The following is a 22,165-nucleotide window of genomic DNA, read 5'->3' as shown; positions in this document are numbered from 1 at the left end:
ATCTGGCGAACTGGCTTATTCATGATAATGTTTACAGTCTCTCCAGAGAGGCCTCATCTTTTGAGTGAAGTTTGAAGTAATAATTTAGTTCCACCCAGTGAAAACCACTTCAACAATAAAAAATGGTTTATGGTTTGAGGTATTTCAATATCTGAGAACATGTGCCACTGTGAAAAATATTTCTGATTAGATTTTTACAACTTTAGTTAAGCTGAAATAGATATAAGCAATTAATTTCCCTTCTGAAAACAATGCAATGGTGTTTTATTTTCCCTGCCAGAGTTCCTCTAGCACATTCGTTTTCTGATCACTGAGCTAAATATATATATGGGTGGTAAGTTCTGAAATCTTTTAGTGGAAATTGAAGTTTACTTGCTTTCAGTAATACCTGGTCTCTCATGAGAGGGTGTCTTTTGTATGATTTATGGAAATCACCACCAGTCAGCCCTTTATTGCAGGGATGGGAGGATGAATTCAGAAACCAAAGTGAATTCTTGGTCTAGAGTCTGGCCTTTGGCTTTAGCCCTAATCACGTCTCCTTCTCTGTGGTATTGTCTCCAAAAAGAGTGTCAATCTTTAAAAGTGAGCAAATACCATATTGACTTTCAAATCTAAAAACCTCCCCCCCGGTTTAGTTCTTATTTTATGCAGCACAGTGAAAGACACAGAATGGCCATGTTACCAAAGTGTGTTCCTAGACCTAAACTTTCCATACTATCTGTACCGATGGGTTAATAGAACTGGTTGTTTGCTGCTGTCCATGGTGCTGGAATCCTGGATACAAAGGATCTGGATTATCTAGCTATAGGATGAATTTTCTGGCTTTCATTCTCATTGGCCATCATCTGGTTTTGGACTCAGTGTCCTCTGAACTGCATCCATAGCGTAAACTGCATTGTTTGGATATCAAAATCAAATGAAATTGGATGAAGGTGGGTGGGGTAGGGAAGGCATATTTCTTATTCAAAGGTGTGTTCACAGTGAGTGCGATGACATGTAAACTGGAGAGAAATAGCCATTAGGAGAGAGGTTGGCATGAACTTTGGTTTAGAATACTATTCATTCACTACCCCTGAGTGTGATTGTTTAGAATTAATTTGAGTTATGGAATCACATATAAACTTAACTGTTTTGGAATATTACTGTCCTTGTGTTAGAAATGTCTTTGAATAGTAAGGCTAGGGTATGAAAGAACCACATGTACTTTTGTTCAAAGGCATAAAAGGCCTTACTGTACCCGAGACTCCCAATTCCTAGAAGACTGAGTGTCTGAGGATGAGCCAAAGCATGGTCAGGCTGTGCTCTAATCATCCATAATCCCCTTCTCTCTAGAAGCAGCATGTTTCACAACTGGCATATGCCTTGGGTTTGTACTGGTAAATTTGTCTTGACATAACATAAACCTTTTTCTTCCTATTGTGAACTGTTGTGTTTCTTGCTTGTTTCTGGCAAGGCTGAGTGTTTGAAAATTCCTGAAATAGCCCAGTGCCTTAATGTCAGTGCTTATAACCCGGCAGGAAGGAAGGAAGAGTGGGTTCCGAGTATTTTCAAGTCTGAGATTCACAGGCTTGGGTAGTAGGGTTGTTAATCTTTTATTTTTGGTATAGATGACTTTTTTATAAACAGTAAAATATATGTAATGTCTCAACTACAAGCCTTTCATGTTGAAAGGGTCTCTAACATGAGTTACTTTAATATTTTGAAACAAAAAATTTAAGAATGTCACAATGGAAACAATCCAAGACTGACAAACTCTAGTGATCAAAGACATTCTCTTTTAGTTAATGTGAAACAATTCATAATTACAGAGAATGTTCTAGCTGTGGATATCATGAGACAAACCACCTTTTCAGACCAAAAGGAACTCAAGGCTAGGGATGAAATGGAGCTCTGATGCAAACCAGCCAAGTGGGGCTGGTTCCTTTAAAACAGTGGTCACCTACTGTTCAGCTTGAGCAGTCCAAGGACAAAGGAAAGCAGAAAACATTTCCTTCTCTTTAAACCTGCCATTCACACCACACGTACTGACCACTCTCACTGCTTTGGTCAAGTGCGTGGAAGGCAGTTCAGTTCCAGTTCGGAGCCACCATCTCCCCATGCAAAGCTGCCACATGGATGATCCAGACTTAGTATTTTTCCTGAGAGCCACCTGCCAGGCATCTTCATGAGGTGACCAAAACTGTATACTTTCAGACTGCTTCCTGACTACGCTCCATCCAGGACAGACACTGACAGTGCCATTCCTCACGGGGCCAAATAATTTTCCTTGGTCAACTCCTGAGTCCCTATGACAAGGCAAGAGGAACTCGAGAACCTTCGTTGCTGGACTTATACGGGAGCATGAGAGTAGGGTTATTAATCTTCTCCAGAACAGTGTATGGGTATAAAAATAGTAGAAGCACTGTGAATATTTCAATAAACTATTATTCCTACAAACACAAGTAAGACATTGTTGTCTAGCAAAATACACTTATCTTGATCTGGCACTGAAAGAGGAGCAAATAATTAATACTCTGAATTTTTCTGCCCAGTTTACCAAGCCCAGGAGATTCTGGAAAGGTCTACAGAGGTAGCCTCTGGACCACAAAACCCAAGATGTTTTCCTTTTTTGTTTTGTTTTGTTTTAATACTACATCTGACTCAAGATATCAGCTCCAACCAGAGTTCATTGCAACAAATGGATGACCAATTGCAACTTTACGCTATGTGACTTTTGCAAACTCTTGAATAGGTCTGTGGAGTGAGAAATGAGGGGGCTAATATTAGCAGTGGAAATGGAGTCTGGGCTAAGTCACAGTTGGGTTGGAGATCATTAGGGTGACATGAATGCACTGTGTGCCTCAGACCCACTCTCTGCTTTATTTCCCCCTGTGGTCCTCCCATCCAGTGATGTCACAGTTCCCAGATTGTAGTCCAGCTTTCTTGCCTCTGGCCTTCACTGTTCCTGCAGCCTGCATGCTCTTTGTCCCTCATCTTTTGTGAAATTCCACCTCTCCCTCACCCCTTCCAACTCTCTTTCTGAAGAGTTTTGCTTACCCTACTTTACCTGAGAGTTAAGGGCTCCTATTAGGTCATTCAGTTCCTGAGAGCTGAGACCCTCCCCTCATTCACTCCCAGAGTCCTCAAGGCCTTAGCCCAGGGCCTATAGTTGCTCAACAATCATTTCTTGAATAAAGTGCAAATTTTAAAAATTGATTTTTATATGTACTTTTCACTCTGATTCTGTCCTAGTGCTAAGCAAGAGAGGCACTGAGTCATTGATTCTAAAAAGGCACTTTTAGGGAGTGTTCTGTGGACATCTAGATATTACCAGCTGGTGCATTGATGAAAGTGCTCTATGTTCACATAAGCTTGGTACTATGGGTTGAATTGTGTCTCCCAAAAAGATATGTTGAAGTCCTAACCCAGAACATGTGAATGTGACCTTACTTGGAGATATGATCTTGGCAGATGTGTAATTAAGTTAAGATGAGCTCATACTGGAATAGGGTGGGCCCTAATCCAATGAGTGAGGTCCTTTTGAGAAGAGAGAAATATGGACACAGACACACAGGGAGAGCAGCATGCTTCGATGAAGGCACAGATTGGGGTGATGAGTCTGTAAGCCAAGCAACACCAAGGATTGCTGACAATCACCAGAAGCTAGGAAGAAGTGACAAAGAATCCTCCCCTAGAGCCTTCAGAGGGAGTGTGGCCATGTCAACACCTTGATTTCTGACTTCCAGTCTCCAGAACTGGGAGAAAACAGATTTCTCTTGTTCCACTCAGGTTATGGAACTTTGTTACAGGAGCCATAGGGAAATAATGCACTTGGTAAAGGCTGGACTCACTGTTGAGCTAGTAGTTGTTATTTTTACTGCAGAACCTCTCAGCTCTTTAAGATGCTAAATAGGACTTTCAAAAGGAGGTGTAATATGCAGCATTTCCCAAACTTAGTTTCCCATGGCATCTTGATTTGCTGCTTTTAATCATCTCTGGGCTGACATTCCATGCAGTGCCCTTTGCAAGCCCTGCTCTAGAGAGTCCATGGAGGGGGAGTGCTTCATCAGAGCCCAGGACATGCCCCAGCACCAGTGACTGTCTTCCAAGGGTGGTGCATGGAGAGAATGGTGAGCTAGTTATAATGATAACTATGTCTCAGTGGTTCTGAAGTTTTCAGAGAGCTTTCATGTTCTTTACCTCCCTTGACTCTCAGTAACCCATGGTATGAGCAGAGCAGGTCACACCTTGCATGAGACTCCTTCCTTTCCATGCTAATTTTGGTAGGAACAAAGAGTCCTCTGGGTCAGTGTCCCTCTGGACCAATGTCCCTCTGATGCAGTGAACCTCTCTAACTGGCGGGGTGGGGATGCTTAAGTGACTTGATCTCGCTTCACCATCCAAGGATTTCTAAACATACATGATCACTGCCAAGCCCGGAAAGCTGAGTGGGACTCTTGGAAGAAAACTTCCTAAGGGAGCTTTGTCTCCAATTTAGATATGTGGTCAGGGCTCTTGGGAGATAGAGTATCAGAGGTTGTGGCAGGACAGCAACACTGGGAGGACGTCTCTTAGGAAGGGTACATGCCTACCCCAGCTGGACCTACTTCCGCCTTCAGGGCAGTCCTATATTATCCTCCTGCCCTGGGACCCACCTGTGCCAGCTGTGTCGGGAGGGAGAGATGGCTGCTTCTTTATCTGCTTTCTAAGGCAGGTGTTTTTACACCTCCCTCTAGACACCTACAATTTAATTTTAACTTTTTCTGAAGCTTCAGCAAAAGTTGCCAACCTCACCTCTCCAAGACACTCCCATGTTCACTCTGAGGGCTGATGCTGATTATGACTGCCAGAATTCATCTGCTCAAACCAGTGCTTTTCTCTAACTGATCCCATCACATTGAATTCCAGCCATGAGAGAACACTTGAGTAAGCTGAGCAAGCAACTGGGATAATTCAGCCCTTGTCAGCCATCTCTTAGAGCATGGGGTGATCTGTAAGCTCTTCCAGATGTCTGTGCTTGTGCTGCCATTAGAGGCTGTGGGTTTGGGGGTGGGCACCGATGTCACGCTGCATTACCCACCCTCCCAACGACGGTTCACTCACACATTCCAGTCTAGACCAGCTTGGTGTGGCTTCCAGCAGGGCTGTAAGGGAAACCTGAGAGGAGGGACGCTGCTGTCTTCACGGAAAAACAGAGGGGGGTGACAGTCACACAGCCAGGCTGGCTCTGGCTCCTTAGCAATGCAAATCTCCTACATAAACATGACCTGCCAGTCCTGAGTGTGTAACTAGAGCCTCACTTTGTGAAAACCCTTGGAATTATCCCCTTAATTGGCAGCTGCCTCTAATAGCCCCTTTATAGTTCTTTGCATCTGGGTGAACTTCAGCTATCAAGAATTGCATTCTGTTTGCCATTAATTTTGATTTTGTTTAACAGATGTTTTCTGGATCTCTCAGCTGCCTGCATAATCTATCTTGGTGTAATGTACAGTGGGCGACTGTCTTCGATGAAACAGATTAATAAACTCCTAGCTTCTTTTGAGATAACTTCTTGAATGGCTGCAGATGTAGCGAATTTAAAAGGGAGCCATCCAGATTTGACAGTGCCTGGGATAGTGGGTCCTTTTCCAATCAAGACTACCATATGGGGAAAGAAATGGGGCTTCCTTCCTCATCCTACCCCCACTCTATACAGCGGAGCTTGTTGGTTCTCTCCTCCAGTCATTGGGCTCCAAAAAGGTGGAGGTGGCATCTAACTCCTTCAATTTCTAGCCCCACAGCAGTTGACTCTTTCTGGATAGAGCTGCCACTCTTTAGCTGCTGCAAAACTGTATTGTACCTAGTTGCCCCAGGTTAAGTGGGGAGTGGATGACACCGCTGGCTGATGTGTTCTGGTTGCATACAACGTTTTGGCACCCAGTTTAGTCATGACCAGTTGGCAGACAGTAGAATCCCACCTCTCCAATTACAGTGTGCCTTCGGGGAAGTTACTCAATCTTCTCTGAAAAAAATGAGGATAGTAATAGTATAGACCATTAGTCCCAACTCTGGGTTGTTGAAACCCAACTTGCACTGGCTAAAGCCTAAAAGCCTGTGAAACTGCAGAATCTAAGGGAGGGTGGATCTGGCTTCAAGAACAGCTTATACAGGGGTTCTGACACCCCTTCTCCTTCCTTCTCTTGGTGTGTTGGCCTCTTCTACACAGCTTTGCAGGATGACTCCTAGCAGCTGCAGCTCACAGGGTCCTGACTGCTCACCATCTCAGAGGGTGAAACTTCTTTCCCCCAGAGTGACAGAAAAGTCTCAGTGAGGATTCTGATTTGCTGGCCTTGTATAATATCACGACTCGAGCCCTAAACCAATCACTGGCATGGAGGGACTGGAATACTGTGATTGGCCAGACGAGATCACATGTTCTCCCCTTGGGGTTTGCAGAATCACCCTTACTCAAATGCCAGGGAGTGGGTGCAGGTTTGGTCCACAGAGGAAGGATGCTGGGCAGCATGCAATCAATGCCCCTCACAGCCTCCTGGACATAATATGGGGAGGGATTTGGCATGGAGGGCCCTTGGCGCAGTGTGGGCAGTGGCGTCAGTGCCCAGTGAGGTTGGTAATCTTCATGATGGCTATTCTCATACTGTATCTGTAGATTCGGCCTCAGACATGCAATGAGGGATGTCTCAGTCACCAAGCCCATTCCTCTGTCTCCAAGCAGACTTAAGGTGACTTTGCATATTGTAGGCTGTTGACTTTTCCTGAGAAGGATTTTCTGAAATTTAGCCATTCCCATCTGTCCCCTCTGTCAGAGGCTTTAACTTTCTGCTCAGATTCTCGTATTCTGCAATCAGAAGGACCAAACAGCTCTCTTCTTGATGATGTCTTTAAGAACTTACGGACAAACACACATAAAATTTGTCTCCCCAGATTAAGGGTTTCCTGGGCACTGGGGTCAGAAACTGTCTTAAGCATCACAGTTCCTAGACCCTTTATATTTCCTTTCAATTACTTCATCGTAATAAAGCTCAGGAAGTGCAGACAATGGCCTTCCCAAGGACCAAGCACAGCCTTAGCCAGAGGATTCTCGGGTTGTGAGTAACCCCAAGCTTCTGTTCCCCAAGCTTCCCGAAAACAATTCTAAGCGCCTGGACCTGGAAAGACCAGCCATGGACTAAGCCCAAGTGAGCCTGAGTTCTCTCTACTGCCCCTTACATGTTCTCCCTTAATCAAAGGTCTTCCAGGCTCTTGGTGAGTGGCTTTTTCCTCCTATCATCTGGCTGATGTCATTTTCTCCAGTGATTTGGAAGAAGCAGGACCTTGCTGCATACACCTCAGGGAGTCACTCGTGCTGCTGTTTGAATGTGTGTGATGCCTCACCTGGTGCCTCAGCGCCATGGCACACAGCACTGGTGGCTGTGGCCTGTGCTCCAATGGCAGCTCTCATGCTGCTGTGTAGGATGAGCCCTGGGAGAGCAAGGATCGAGGCTCTTCCTGCCGGGGTCTCCCACCCTGTGCACACAGCGAGCACTGAAAACATGCTAGATCCTGGCGCGTCCTAGGGCTGACCCAGCTCTTTGTCACACCTCCACTTCTCATACAGTAAAATCACAGGTATAGGGGCTGCCAGGTTGTTTGGCACCCCTGTCCCATGTGCTGTGCTTACTTTTACTACCACTGCTCTTGGAAGGGCTCCCTCTCCTTAATGACCATCCTCAGGGAGCTACTCTGCTCTTGCTGACAACTTGTGGGTCCCTCTGATAGAAAGTCCTTAAAAGGAGCTCATGCGAGTCAGCTAAATCTTTGTGGTTATGAAGGGCCTCAGTAGGTCTGAGCGGGGTCAGGAAGCCCTGTACAGTGGGCTGTGTCAGCGAGGAGTCTCCCTGGGGTTGCCATTGCAAAATGTGCGCATAGCTCCCTGTCTGGAATTGGTGGGGAAAGAGTCATGTTATCTAAGAAGTCATAACCCCTAAAAGATACGAACCACTGCAGATTCGTAAGGACAGTATGGCAAGCCCTTCATAAGACAGCATCACTCTGAATCGCACCATGCTGGCCTGTCAAGGCCTGTTGGACCTGCTGAGGTCCCATCCTGCCCAGGGGGCTCGCCTCTCTTCTCTGAGATCCCAGCAGTGAAGGCTGACATTTGTCATCTTTGCCCCTTGCCTGGCCCCCAAGCCAGAAGGAGTTTCTCTGCTTTTCAGGAACCCTTGAAATGATCTGCTGCATATAAACACTGAGGTCCTTTTCAAACTTGTTAACCCCAGCAATATTAATATGCCATCAGCGAGCCTCTGGGGTTAATTATCTGTGACTTAAAAATCATTTGTTTCTGTCTCTTTTATTTTTTTGCTGCTCAACAGCCTTTCTTTCTTGGGAACGAGATACAGAATCCAACTGACCGTTATGATGTAATTCCTTTCTTGTCCTCAGAATTACTTCATCTGTTAAAAATTCTTAAAAAAAAAACAAAAAACCCCACAAAACCCTCCCATCGCCTTACTTTCAGATTGTGTTGTCTCTTTACAACAAATCTTTAATCTCTCAGCCCCCGCAGTCACAGAGCCCAAATGGGGAGTAATCTGCAAGGTGATATGTCTCATCTGAAGGAGTGAGGCATGCACTGCTTTCTATCCTGATCAGCCCCACTCACTTCTGCGTGCTCACTGCTTCTGAGCCATTGGCCTGTTTCTCCCTGTGGCTGTGGTGAGGTCTTCACGGTGTGCCCTCTGGCGCACAGGCATGTGGTGAACAAGCCACATGCCCCTGGAGGGCCCTTGCAGGCCAGGCGAGGAGGGCCGGAGATCCTGGGCATTACAGCCCAGCCAGTGGTTCTCTGCACGCTCAGTTTTTGGTTATGCTTTCTGGCTGGGGCTGTCATTGGGTTCCAAGAAGATGCTTCAGGGTCTGCATGTAGAAAACTTTTTTCAAAATGTTGAATTTTACATGAGGTAAGATTAGCTTGCCTTCTGTTCTCAGGAAGTCAGGAAACGTGGGCCCCAGAAATGAGCAGGCACTGACTAGCCCCTGGCTCTGTGGGATGTGGACCGTGACCTGCATGCAGCCTCTGGGATGTGGGTGAAGTCAACAGGGGGCAGTCTGGGCCGGAGTGTGGGTACAGTCAGTGTTGCTGGATGGTGCATGGCGCTAGTTCACCTGGGTACCTAGGCTGGTCGTTGCCCACCAACTCACTCTCTGGAGGCCTCTGTGGGGAGTTCTCAGGCCCTCAGTTGCCCCCTCACCCCTGCAGTGCTTTTAAAGCAATGTCTGGGAACGTATTTTGATCATGATTACTTTTAAAAGAGAAATCACTCTGGTGGAAAGGCAAATACCATTCTTAGGGTTTCGTGAAGGTTTATTAGGTGCTAATGAAAGTTTCCACAGGTGGATTGGAGTCTGCTGGGTGTGCGGTGATGACAGGGAGTGGTCCCTGCCTTTACAGAGCACTTGCGTCCACTAATGTGTCAGCCGGGAGATGCGCGAGTGTCCTGTAGATAGAAAGGCACCTGGCTGCCCTGCACCATGGCTAGGCACCTTGCAGGGGGGCCGACCCCAAAGTGGGAGAGTATTTGCTCAGTGTAGACCAACACGGGGGCCTAGGGGAACAGCTCTCTGAATGGCCTGGTGGACGTGACTTCTCAGGATCTTCTCTCCAAAGGATGGTTATTTATTTATTTGTTTGTTTGTTTGTTTATGCAGGCTGCACCGGGTCTTCGTTGCGGCATGTGGGCTCTTAGTTGCGGCATGCAGGCTCTTAGTTGCGACATGCATGCGGGATCTAGTTCCCCAACCAGGGATCGAACCCGGGACCCCCACATTGGGAGCGTGGAGTCTTACCCACTGGCCCACCAGCGAAGTCCCCAAAGGACGGTTCTGTTGGCAGAGGGTCTCCTTTTGGGCACACTCAATTAGTGGGGACATTTTTGTTGTTGGAAATAGCAAAACGCAGTCCAGCTAGCCCAAACAGAGGATCTTGTTGGCTTAGGTAACCGGACAGCTGGGTAGGGGATGGAGGCGTGAGGGATGCCAGCTTCAGGCAAACCTAACGTAGGGTACCAGGACCTGGTTTCACTCATATTCCCTCTCACAGCTGATTCCCCCTCATGGGGAGTACCAGCCGCCCCTCCTTCCACCTCCAAGTCCCATGAAGATGGAGAGCTTCTGGTCTGCTATTTCCCCCAAAAGTGCTAAAATCTACTCAGATTGGATGGGCTTGGGTCACATGTCCCCTCCTGAATCAGTGACTGAAGCCAGGGGAATGCTACATGCTGCTGGGTTTAGCAGAGTCACAAGCTGTACCCCTGAGAGTGAGAAGGAGGTAGATCCCCGGATGACAACTAGGGCTCTGCCCAGGTAGGGAACACAGCGCAGGAAGGTGCATAGTATCAGTTACTTAATTATTTCACATCTGGTGTCTATCACATCCTCCACCCCCAAGGAGTGTTCAGTGCCTCAAAGGCAGGCGAAGATTCAGCAAGCATTTACCTAATGTTTCAGAGGAGGGCATCTCTTCCATCTTCCGAGAAGGAAACAAAGTCCCACCCCTTGGTGACTTCAGTAGTCACCTCCATGGGGCTTCCAGAAGCTTTATTTTCCATTCTTCATAAGAGATCCCCCTTCTTTCTTGGAAAGGGGACGGCGGGGCCCCTCTGCACTGCTGCTTCCAAATGGGCATTATGTGGCAGGCAGGGGCACAGATGTGGTGGGGTGACCTGGGCCTTACAGAAAACCAGCGCTCTTGATCACGAGCCGCTTTTAAAGTGAAGTGCTTTCTCGTTTGTCTATACATTAATTTAGGAGTGAAGCCTTACTTCACTGCTTTAATATAAATTCCCTAGATTGGAAGGGTTCTTAATGGAAACATTTTCACACTCAGTCTCTTATTTAATCCTCATAATCACCCTCTGACACAGACATTGCAATTTTGTTTTATAATTAAAGAAAAACGTGGGACCCTTTGAATGCTATAGGAAATTGATAAAATAATTTAAATGGGCTAAACTGAGGTCATCCAGGAAAGCACATTCTTGATGGAAATTCGGCAATGTTTGTACAATTCTGATTGAAATGTTCACATTCGCAGACGTGAACTCATCATTCTGCAGTTGACGTGCCCACAGGGTTAGGGTGATGGGACCCTGCAGGGCTGCCGCTGCCAGAGAGAACCAGAGACCTCCACGTTCAGAAGAAATGGGGCTTAAAGGAGAAAATCACAGGTCCAGACAAAGAGTCATGGGAGGGAAAATACATTTCAAATCTGTTTGTTTTACTAATTTTACCAGTTATTTGTGCTCGCTTTTTGCTGGAAGCAGCATTCCCATCCCGCTGCTTGGCTGCTTCATTTGAATTTTTATCATTTATGTAAATCACTGCATATTTGGGCCCCAAATGGGAGTCCTATGGCTAAGAGGAGACGTTTATCTGACAGGGTCAGATCTAATCTCATGCTTAGAAACTTCAACTGAAAATAAAATGAGTTGAGGTTGTTTTTTTTCTTTCTTTTTTTCCCTAAAGACAGCAGGTCTGTAAAGCTGTGCTAGCGTATCACTTACCCCCTTTATACAGAATGTACATCTTATACTTGGATAGCGTTACCAGGCTGCTTTTTGCTCTCAGAGAACTTTCTCATTTGTCATCTCATTTACTACATTTGAGAAAACTTGCGCGTTGGGTGGAGTGAGGATATTATCATTGTTAACTGATGGGTGGGGAAACTTGATGCTCAGAGGTGGCAAGGGACTTGTCCCGGGTCCTGCAGCTAATGGAGGTGGGGCTGGAGCTGTGATGTCAGCTCTGTACTCCTCCCACCAGGCTTCCTCCAGGAGTGTGAGTTTACAGCAGAAGTTTTCAAATTAAAACCCAATGCGAAAGCACAGAATTTTCAGGCCTGTTTTGGTTCTTTTAAAAATAAATTACCGTGAAGACAACTTTTCTCATCTGTCAATGTAATGATCCCATACCTTGGGGATTCAGAATATTCAAAATGTGTGTGGGGGAAATGGTAAAAGTTAATCATTTTCACAGTATCTGTCTGTGGTGAGGTTTAATTACCACTTGACATATTTCATGGTTTAAAATGATGACAGTTTAAAATAGAGCCAGGGAGAGCCAGAAAATCCATTCATTACTGTGTGTCGGGCACTGCTTTAGAGTAACCTCCCAATACAGATGCTCCCCGCACAGATGATTCTGCAGCCTGTTCACATTGCTGCAGATGTCCCTGGAACTGACACCCAAATTGAGAACTCCATTCTGACCCTGCCGTCATCATCCAGAGGGCGCGTGGATGAATCTAGCCTCATGGTTTGTTTCTTGGATCATATTCCAGATGCTCACCTCCCTGACGCTCTCCCAACCCAAACCCTCTCACTGGCTTCCTGCAGAATTTCTAATGAACGAGACAGTGCACTGTGATGTGTGCTTTGAATGAATGAATGAAAGCTATTTAAACTATAAAGGGTGATAAACATTTCCGTGTGTCTCTTGGGGAATTGCATGCCTTCCCAAGATGAGGGGGTTGAGAAGCAGCCTCCTGTAGTGGTTGTAGCTGTGGTCGCTGTTTAAGAAGCTCAGCTGTTTGTCTGTGTAGGAAATAATTAAATAATTGTCTCTTTCCCATGGGATTTCTGGGAGAGGAGCCGTTCGGAGTGGACCTGTCTGTCCAAATTTCAAATTTCACTTTGGAGAGTCCTGGGAGAGGGAGCGGATGAAGCCATCTCAGAAATGCAAATACTGTTTGACATCTATTAGCTCAGTGCTTATCCATCGCTGACAGCAGGATCCATTACGCTGCCAGTGTTCACAGATCAGAGATACTCGGAACATAGTGAGAGAGACGTGCCAGTGCTGGCCGAGCCCCATTTAGATGACCTGAGAACATGCTGGATGTGCCTAGCTGTCTGGTCCAGGTGCCCCCTGTTCCCCCACCTCACTCTTTGTTTCCAAGGCCAGTCCTACAGCCAGTCTTTGTGGCTGTACCCCCTCCACCAAGCAGCCTGCCTGAATGCTCTGCGTGGCGGTGGTCATGCCCTCCTTGGGAAGTCTAGCTCTCTTTCTGGTGCTGCCATTCATGGAATCATCCCATGATCCAACCCCACGTCCAGAAAATCTCTGCAGGGTCAACCCTTATTTTCAAAGGTGGAGACACACACCTGAACAGGGGAAGTGACAGACCTGAGGTCCCATGGCTAGTGAGTAAGAGAGGAAGGACGTGAGGACCTGAGCCAGTGTGCATAGACCTCCGGGCTCTCTGTGGTTGATTTTCTTCCTTTTCTTCCTACCCTTGGGGCCAGGTTTTCCTTTCTCTCAAGAGGTGGCACAGTGTCCAACATAACCTAGATACTCAGCCACCATGTCCTATGGATGGGCAGCTTGGTTGAGATTTCTAGTTAAATTTTCTGCTTCGACTTTTGTTTAAGATGTTTCTAAATATTTTGTTTTTCTCTTGCGGGAAGGGGACCATGGGGGATGGAACACATAGTGACAACTGTCATGATTAAAGCCCCCACTGTAAGCTTTGCCAAGTTAACTTGTTTCCACACTCAGCAGTCCAGTGTGGCCCACTAGTGTGACCTGCTGTTTTACGGATGAGGGAACACGGGCTTTGGAAGGGTTAGTGACCTGGCTGGCTGGGTGCTTCAGTTAGTAGACAGCCCTTATGTTAATGCTCATTGCAACAGAACATTCAGAGTCCTCTGTGATACCGTGTCCCTGTGTGTTGCTCTTGTAGCCTCCCTAGGACCCTTGTCCCGAGGACTCTCAGCTCTCAGGTACCTCCCCAAAGCCATTTCTAAATGGTCAGTCCTTGAAAAGCTTAAGAAGAGCAGGCACCTCCATGGCTGCCCTTGATGGAAGAGGGAGCAGTGTGGAGGACTGATGGAAACAGAGAAAGGGAATGTCGGAGGCCAGACACTGTGAGGCTCGGAGTAGGATGCTGGCCCAGTCTGTTGATCTTGGATGAGCCTGGGCTTCTGCCCTCTTGATATAGACAGTGAGCTGCCACCAGGCTCTTCCTCCGCCATGCCCCCAGGAGGCTAGAGGGAGAGCTCCGTTTTGCGGGCCAGGATATTGGATGGCAGATACCGAAAGGCTACTGGGGTGGGAGCGCAGGGCACGTTGGGAGCAGGGACTTTGCCTGGAGGCTGCCTCACCCTGTACCCAGTGGATGCTGGGAATTCTGTGGCTCTGCTCCTAAATTCAAGGGGCCAGGAAGGACTTTTGCACACACATGCCTCCCCGACTGCTGACTAATACCTAAACCCACCATTCTGCTTCAACCCCTTCTTTCCTCGTGAACACCCCAAAGTCATTTTGGGTCCTGAACGAGTGCCAGAACGTCTAACGAGCCATGTCATACCCTACCTGGGCAACTCACTAAGCCTGTCTGCCTCTTTGTAAGGAAACCAAACACAAGCTTTTCCTAAGATCCCTGGGCCCAAAGTCTGTTCCATATTTGTCCTGTGTGAGAGGTCTCAAACTGGTGTTCTGTGGACCAGAATCGGCCGGTGATCATGTTTGACTTAACACAGTGTTGGCCTACAGGGGGTTATTTGTGTTTGTATGTTAATTTGAGTAAGTTGTCAACATTTAAAAACATGAAAATTCTACTTACAGATTCAAATAGGCTGATTATCTTGCAAAGTGAAACGCTTGGTTAACTCTGGCCGTGTGGCTTCAAGGCAGCAACAGGCTGGAGTGAGTAGCCCTCACTCTTGTCCTCAGAGAGTATGCACCCTTTCCTATTTTGTCACAGTCTGCCCTGGTCCCTAGTGCCTCCTTGATACTGACACAGAGTGTCAGGTGCAGTTTTGAAAAATAACTAGGAACAAGTTGAAATGCCAGCATAACCATAATCCTTAAGTTACCCGAGTGGCCTGTGTCGGTATTTGAGTTTTCAGTCCCTGTTTGTACTCAGATACAGAAATTTTTAATAACAGCACAGGAGAACCAGATGTCAGCAAGGGTGGGAGTGGGAAAGAGAGCGGGAAGCAGGGAGAAATTTAGTGTAAAGGCTGGAGTAACTCTTATCTACTCAGCCCTCCTTGAGCATCTCTGCTGAAGCTGGTGTCTACAAGTGGGTCCTCAGTTTAGGCAGCTAAGCCTTCCATTAAACTATTTTATTTTCTGTTAGTTATGCCTTGATCTGTAAACATTAACTCCAGGCTATAAGTTTGCACGTGAGTTTCCAGCTTGGTAACTAGTATTTGTGTCCTCTCTATGTAAGTTAGGCCTTTAAAATGGATCAGTTGTTTTAAGCATTTACAAAACATTCCACATATACTGTAATTACTCTCCAAAGATATTTCCCACTGATATTTTGTTACATCTAAATATACATTTACAGTACTCAGTAGACCGGAATAGTTCTGATTTATGTATTTTGGTTCATTGGGCTAAAAAAAAAAAGACAAATTTAAAGTACCTTTTTTTTTTTTTTTTTTTTTTTGCGGTACGCGGGCCCCCCACTGCCGTGGTCTCTCCCGTTGCGGAGCACAGGCTCTGGACGCGCAGGCTCAGCAGCCATGGCTCACGGGCCTTTCCACTCCGTGGCATGTGGGATCTTCCCGGACCAGGGCACAAACCTGTGTCCCCTGCATCAGCAGGTGGACTCTCAACCACTGCGCCACCAGGGAAGCCCATAAAGTATCTTTTAATCAATGCATTTATCCCAAAGATTCTCTTGGCTCCCCCAGAATCAGTCACATGGTGTTAGAAAAGTAATAAACGTGGTGTGTCCTCTGAGCTGATTTAGAGTTTAATGAGAGATGACATCTCAGCCTAATAGTGAGCATGGCTAACTTTTAATCTGGGCTGCGAAGTATCCTAGAGCTTGGAGGAGCATATTAACTTCCTCTGTGTGATTTTCTTAATGTGCAAAATTCCGATGATAAACAGTTACTGCACTCGTGTGGTGAGAATTAATGCTTTTTGAGTAGCAAGTACTGTTTTAATAAAATAGGCTTAATTGTTTGCTTGGTACATTTTCTGCTTTATTATTTTTCTTGCCTCTGTAGTTGGTAGTTATTGGATTCTCATTATTTCTATAATAGTCATTTCATAAAAACTGTCTTGTGATTTGTCCTCCCTCCCACACTTGTTTCTCCCCCAGATGTCATTAGCAGAGGCAAGAAGCGGGCAAGCATCGCTCATCTCTAACAGAGCTGGAGCAACAAGCAGCTTCTCGTGGCTCACGCCTTGTCGTTAGGAACAATGATTCCCAATTTGTTGGCTGCTGTGCTGTGAAAGGACTTATATGAAGCCAAGGAGATTTACTAGAAAAGCACCATAAGTAACAGAGGGCAGAATGTGGGAGGAGAGGAGCAAGATGTGCCCATCTAGTTAGGGACAGGCATAAGTGTGCAGTGACCACATCACGTGCTACACTATAGCAAAGGGCAAGAAAGCCATTCCTGCACAGTGCAAAGCGACCCAAAGTCTGTCTGCTTATCAGCTGGCTCTTCTGCAACATTTCCAACCACCATTACCCGGGGACTTTCCCCTAGGCTTATTCTTCATATAATCGCACATCATCTACTATTGTATTCTCTAATTTTTCTGTGTGGTTTTTCAAACTTAACGTAGCCAGACTTTCTGAGGATGATCCAATTTACTAGCTATATTACTTTGGGCAAGTTGCTTAATCTTCTGTGCCTTGGTTTACTCATCTCTAAAATGGTACTATTAATTCTATCTCATATGACACTTGTATGGATTAAATACATATTTAAAAAAGCTTAGCACAGCCCTGGCCCACCTTCTGAGCAGGCCCCTTGTTCGCCAGCATGATTAGTTACTCACTCACGCCAGGGCTGGGCTTGGCTGGGTTGTGTCCTGTAATTGTAAGTGGACCTATAGGAAACTAGGACATCTGCAGTGAGCACTTGCTGAAATGAATTGGGTTAGAAAGCCTTGGGTTTAGTGGTCCACGTTATTTACTTTCATTAAACCTAAGTAATCACATTTACCCACTATTTCAGGAAGAGTGGGCAATAATAAGGTGAAAAGTTTAGAACTATTTGTGCAGGCTTTTGTTTCTAGCTGTGTGGCTAGATTCCTTAACTGACTCTCCCACTTGAGATAATTTAAAATGATGGATAAAACATTTAAATAATCTGTTAGTGACATCAGTGAGAAGGCAGGAAAGTGGAGATTTCCTAAGATGCCACAAGCTCAGTGAAAGTTGAAAATCAGGGCTTTTGAAGCTGCCTTTTGCTTTGAGGGTGTTTGCCCAAGGCAGGTGACCTTGAGCTTTGAATTCTTATGACGTCAACATATATGGGTGACAGGGACTTCCCTGGTGGTGCAGTGGTTAAGAATCCACCTGCCAATGCAGGGGACAGTGGTTCGAGCCCTGGTCCGGGAAGATCCCACATGGCACGGAGCAACTAAGCCCATGCACCACAACTACTGAGCTTGCATTCTAGAACCTGTGTGCCACAACTACTGAAGCCTGCGTGCCTAGAGCCTGTGCTCCGCAACAAGAGAAGCCCCCACTCGCCACAACTAGAGAAAAGCCTGTGTGCAGCAAGGAAGACCCAACGCAGCCAAAAATAAAAATTAATTAATTAAAAAAAAATAGATATATGGGGGACAGGAGCCCAGCCCAGGACATATCAGTCTGTCAGGAAACCTGGTCCACCTAAAGCTGAGGCCCCAAGAGGCTACATGTGTCGTGTGAGGGTGGAAGACAAACACATCTGTCTCCCCTCAGGGATGAGTGAAGAAACTGCCTGCCCTCAGCCTTGGTGCCAAGTGAAGGGTTAAAATATCTCCTCTGAGAACTAGAGCCACGAGCCAGGTTTTCAGTGGAATTCATACAGCAGACTGGTCTGAGAAGACCTCAGACTAAGAATTTAGTTCAAAGCTGTCCTGTCGGTAGTGCTCCCAGGGACATGGTAAAGGAAATGCAAATCCTGTCTAGAAGAATCCTTCTTCAACAGAGGTCTCAGATGATTTTGACAGGTTACCATCCAAGGAATGTGAGCTCACAGTCAAAAACCAAAAACATAAAAACAATAAAAAAGACACCAAAGTGAAAACCAGTAAAAACAAAAGTTCAGATATTGGAATTAACAGGTACAGCATTAAAAAAAAAAAAAGGAAAAAAGTAGAATATCTTACAAAGATTAAAAAAAGCTGAAAATATAAACAGAGAGTAAGGCTATAATACATGATCTTGATTATTTGAAAAACAACCAAGTATAATGTCTAGAAATGAAAAAATGTAATTGAAATCTTAAAAATCAATAGATAGATTTAAGAGCAAATTAGACGTAACTAAAGAGAACTAAAAGGAAGGTTCAGAATCGTAACCCAGAGTACACACAAGTGGTGAAGGCATGTGTTCCTCATGTGTGCACAGAAAGTTTAAGAATCTTTCCACAAGCTAAACCAAAGAGCAGTTCTCATAAAATTTCTATGCAGTAAAATAAGAAATTTAAAAAGATGACTAGAAATACTCCCCAAACAAAAAATGTTTGAAGATGAAATACTTTTCTAAATAATACAAGAGCCAAAGAAGAAATGAGAATATCTAACTAAACAATAACAAACATTACATACTGAAATTTGTGGTATGCAGTTAAGGTAGAAATTGGAGGGAAACCCATCATCTTAAGTAATTCCATTAAAGTAGAAGAAGGCCCAAAGTCAATGAATTAAACATCCAACTCACAAAGGTGGGTAAAAACTAGCAGAGGAAACCCAAATAAAGGAGAAGGAAGTGAATAACAAAGAACATTACAAAGAAATGATGTAAGTTGAAACAACAAATCAACAGAAAGGATAAACAAAGCCAAATGCAGATTCTTTGAAAGAACTTATAAAACGGACAGAACTTTGCAAGGGAATAAAGGAGAGACAGAGGGAAGGAGGAGATGAGGGAGAGAGAATAAATATGTAATAGGAGGAATAAAAGGAGATGTAATTATTAAAGCTGCAGAAATTAAAACAGTAACAGAATCTTATTTTGCCAATAAATTTGAAAGCTCTAATGGTCAAATTCCTGAAAAAGAACAAACTAAAATAAAACTTTACAAAACAAACAAACAAACAAACAAAAAAAAAAACTTTACAAAACTTAAGTAGAAATAAAAAACCCAATCAGTTTTATGATCATTAAAGAAATAGAATCAGACTTTTAATTAGAAATCTTCCCACAAAGTTGATTATCAGATCCAGATACAAGTACTAATAAATTAATAAACATTCAAGGGATAAAAATTTCAATTCACACAAACCATTCTAGAATGCAGAAAAAGTGTGTATACTTATGAGGCTAGAATGAACTTGATACTCATATCTGGCAAGAATGGTATTTTAAAAAGAAAGGTGGGTTTTAAACATAGCTGTGAAATGCCTAAACAAAAATTAGCAAACTAAATTTAGTAGTGTATTAATAAAAAATAATGAAACATAATACTTTGGGTTTATCCCCTAAATTTATGTTTAGGTTGCCACTAGAAATGTCCTGATGTATTTCTCCACAGCAACAAATTTAAGTAGAAAAGTCATATGATGATCTCACTAGATGTAGGAAAAGCATTTGAAATATGTAATATTATTTCAGAAAAAAAAGCATTAGAAAAGGAGGACTAGAATAGAAGGGAACTTATCTAACTTAATAAAGCATAATTTAAAGAACTCAACAGAAGACAAATGAGTAAATATATTGAGTATAATGAGAACCAGATTTCTCACTGTTAGGAAAGGGGGTTACCAATATGGAAAGAGGCACGTCTAGAATGTACCCTTTGTTGTTGAATTAGAGTTGCAAGTATCAGTAAGAACTCAAAGTGTGTCTGTGTATGTGTGTATGTCTGTAACATTTCCTAGCTTTGTTTGCTCAGATGGGCCAGATGCATGATACTCCAGGAGCAATGAAAGCCTTTAGTGCCCAGATTCTCCTCTAGGGAGCCAAGACTTCTTGGAGAAATGGCTCATTGCACCAGTGGAGCAGAAAAAGTACACAGTGAATCTGAAACACTATTTTGTTCCAGAAAGTATGGCAGTGCTCAAAAAATCATGGGAACTTGTCAAAAGGATACAGTTGCCAACTTGAAAGGGCTCACACTGGACACATCTGGGCAATTTAGACTTAAACAAGAAAAGAGAGGATAGTAATATATTCGTGACAGATTTTTCAAAGACAGCCACAGCAGTATTTCCCATTTTGTACTTTTTTTTTATGATGTGCCTTTGAAACCCCACACACTGAGGGGTGTAGTCTATGCTCCTTCTCCTTGACTCTGTGTGGGCTTGCGACACGGTGGAAGTGATAATATGTGACTTTCAAGGCTAGATCATGAGAGACAAGAAAGCTTCTACCTTGCTGGCTAGAGTACTCATGCTGGAGCCCTGAGCTACCATATAAATTGTCTAACTATCATGAGGTCACTATGCTCTAAGGAAGCCCAAACTAGTCCATGAGGAGAAACTACATGGAGGGACCCTGGGACTTCATGAAGAAAGAATAATGCTGCCTCAGCCCCCAGCAGCTTCAGCTCCCCACTGTTGTAGCTTCAGCCACCATCTGACTACAGCTACGTCAGATCTTGAGCCAAAACCACTCAGCTGCACCCATCCCAAATTTCTGACCTACAGAAATACTGAGAAGTAATAAAAAGCTTGTTGTTGTTATAAGTCGCTAAGTTTTGTGGTGATTTGCTGCATAGCAATAGGTAATTGTAATAGATTTGAGATGGGGATGTGAAATGGTGCCACAGCAAAAAATCAAGGCATATAACATTGGTTTGGGGACTGGATGCGAGAGGAAGAAGCAGAAAGTGCCTTAAAGAGATTGCTGGTGAGAGCTTAAAGGGCTTTGTGAGAATGTTAGAAGAGCCTTGAGGAGGCCCTCAGTGAGAGCTTAAAGGCAAGAAAGGAAAACGTTATTAAAAGTTGGATGAAAGAGGATGATTTGGTAATATTGTCACCTGTGGTAATACAATAATAGGAAATTTACCAAATGAACTCAATGATCCAGCTAAACAGATAATCAGGCAGAATATCAAAAGAACCCCCTGGCTACTGCTTGTCTGTGATAAAACATAAGAGAAAGGTGAGCTAAGGATATAAGGGGCCAGGACTCACTGAATTTGAAAATAAAACTGTTTCTCATTCTCAACCTCTCAAAGATGGCAGCAAAAAACTGGTCAAATTAAGAAAAGATTTCAAGGCAAAAATCAAATCCATGGAAGGCTTGTAAAATTCTTTTTTAAAACTTCCAAAAATTTTAAGGTATCTTAGACTCTTCCAACAAGAAAGGAAGAAAGGAAGGAAGAAAGGAAGAAAGAAAGAAAGAGAAAGAAAGAAAGAAAAAGAAAGAAGAAGAAAGGAAAAGAAAAGAAAGAAAAGGAAGAAGAAAGAAAAAAGAAAAGGTCTTCTAAAGATCTTAAGGGTATGCCTTTTAAAAAAAATTTTTTTTATTGGAGTATAGTTGATTTACAGTGTTGTTAGTTTCAGGTGTACGGCAAAGTGAATCAGTTATACATATACATATATCCACTCTTTTCTTTTAAATTTTTCCCATATAGGCCATTACAGAGTATTGAGTAGAGTTCCCTGTGCTATATAGTAGGTACTTATTAGTTATCTGTTTTATACATAGTAATGTGTATATGTCAGTCCCAGTCTCCCAGTTTATCTCTCCCCACCTTAGCCCCTGGTAATGATAAGTTTGTTTTCTACATCTGTGACTCTACTTCTGTACCAATTTACATTCCCACCAACAGTGTAGGAGGGTTTCCTTTTCTCCACACCCTCTCCAGCATTTATTGTTCATAGATTTGTGTGTGTGTGTGTGGTACATGGGTCTCTCACTGTTGTGGCCTCTCCCATTGTGGAGCACAGGCTCCGGACGCGCAGGCTCAGTAGCCATGGCTCACGGGCCCAGCCGCTCTGTGGCATGTGGGATCTTCCCGGACTGGGGCATGAACCCGTGTCCCCTGCATTGGCAGGCGGACTCTCAACCACTGCGCCACCAGGGAAACCCCCATAGATTTTTTTGATGATGGCCATTCTGACTGGTGTGAGGTGATACCTCATTGTACTTTTAATTTGCTTTTCTCTAATAATTAGTGATGTTGAAGATCTTTTCATGTGCTTTTTGGCCATCTGTATGTCTTCTTTGGAGAAATGTCTATTTAGATCTGTATGCAGAAAACTATAAGATACTGATGAAAGAAATAAAAGA

General features: G+C 44.3%; 1 protein-coding gene across 1 annotated transcript in view; it reads left to right on the top strand.

The window, feature by feature from the left end:
- The window catches only part of FSTL4 (follistatin like 4), a 440,804-nt gene that overhangs the window by 53,368 nt on the left and 365,271 nt on the right, over positions 1–22,165 (top strand). The gene's annotated exons all lie outside the window — the stretch shown is intronic.

Source organism: Stenella coeruleoalba (genome assembly GCF_951394435.1).
Source record: "Stenella coeruleoalba genome assembly, chromosome: 3".
Taxonomy (NCBI): domain Eukaryota; kingdom Metazoa; phylum Chordata; class Mammalia; order Artiodactyla; family Delphinidae; genus Stenella; species Stenella coeruleoalba.
The sequence above is the reverse complement of the archived record's forward strand: the minus strand, read 5'-3'. Positions and strand labels throughout refer to the sequence as shown.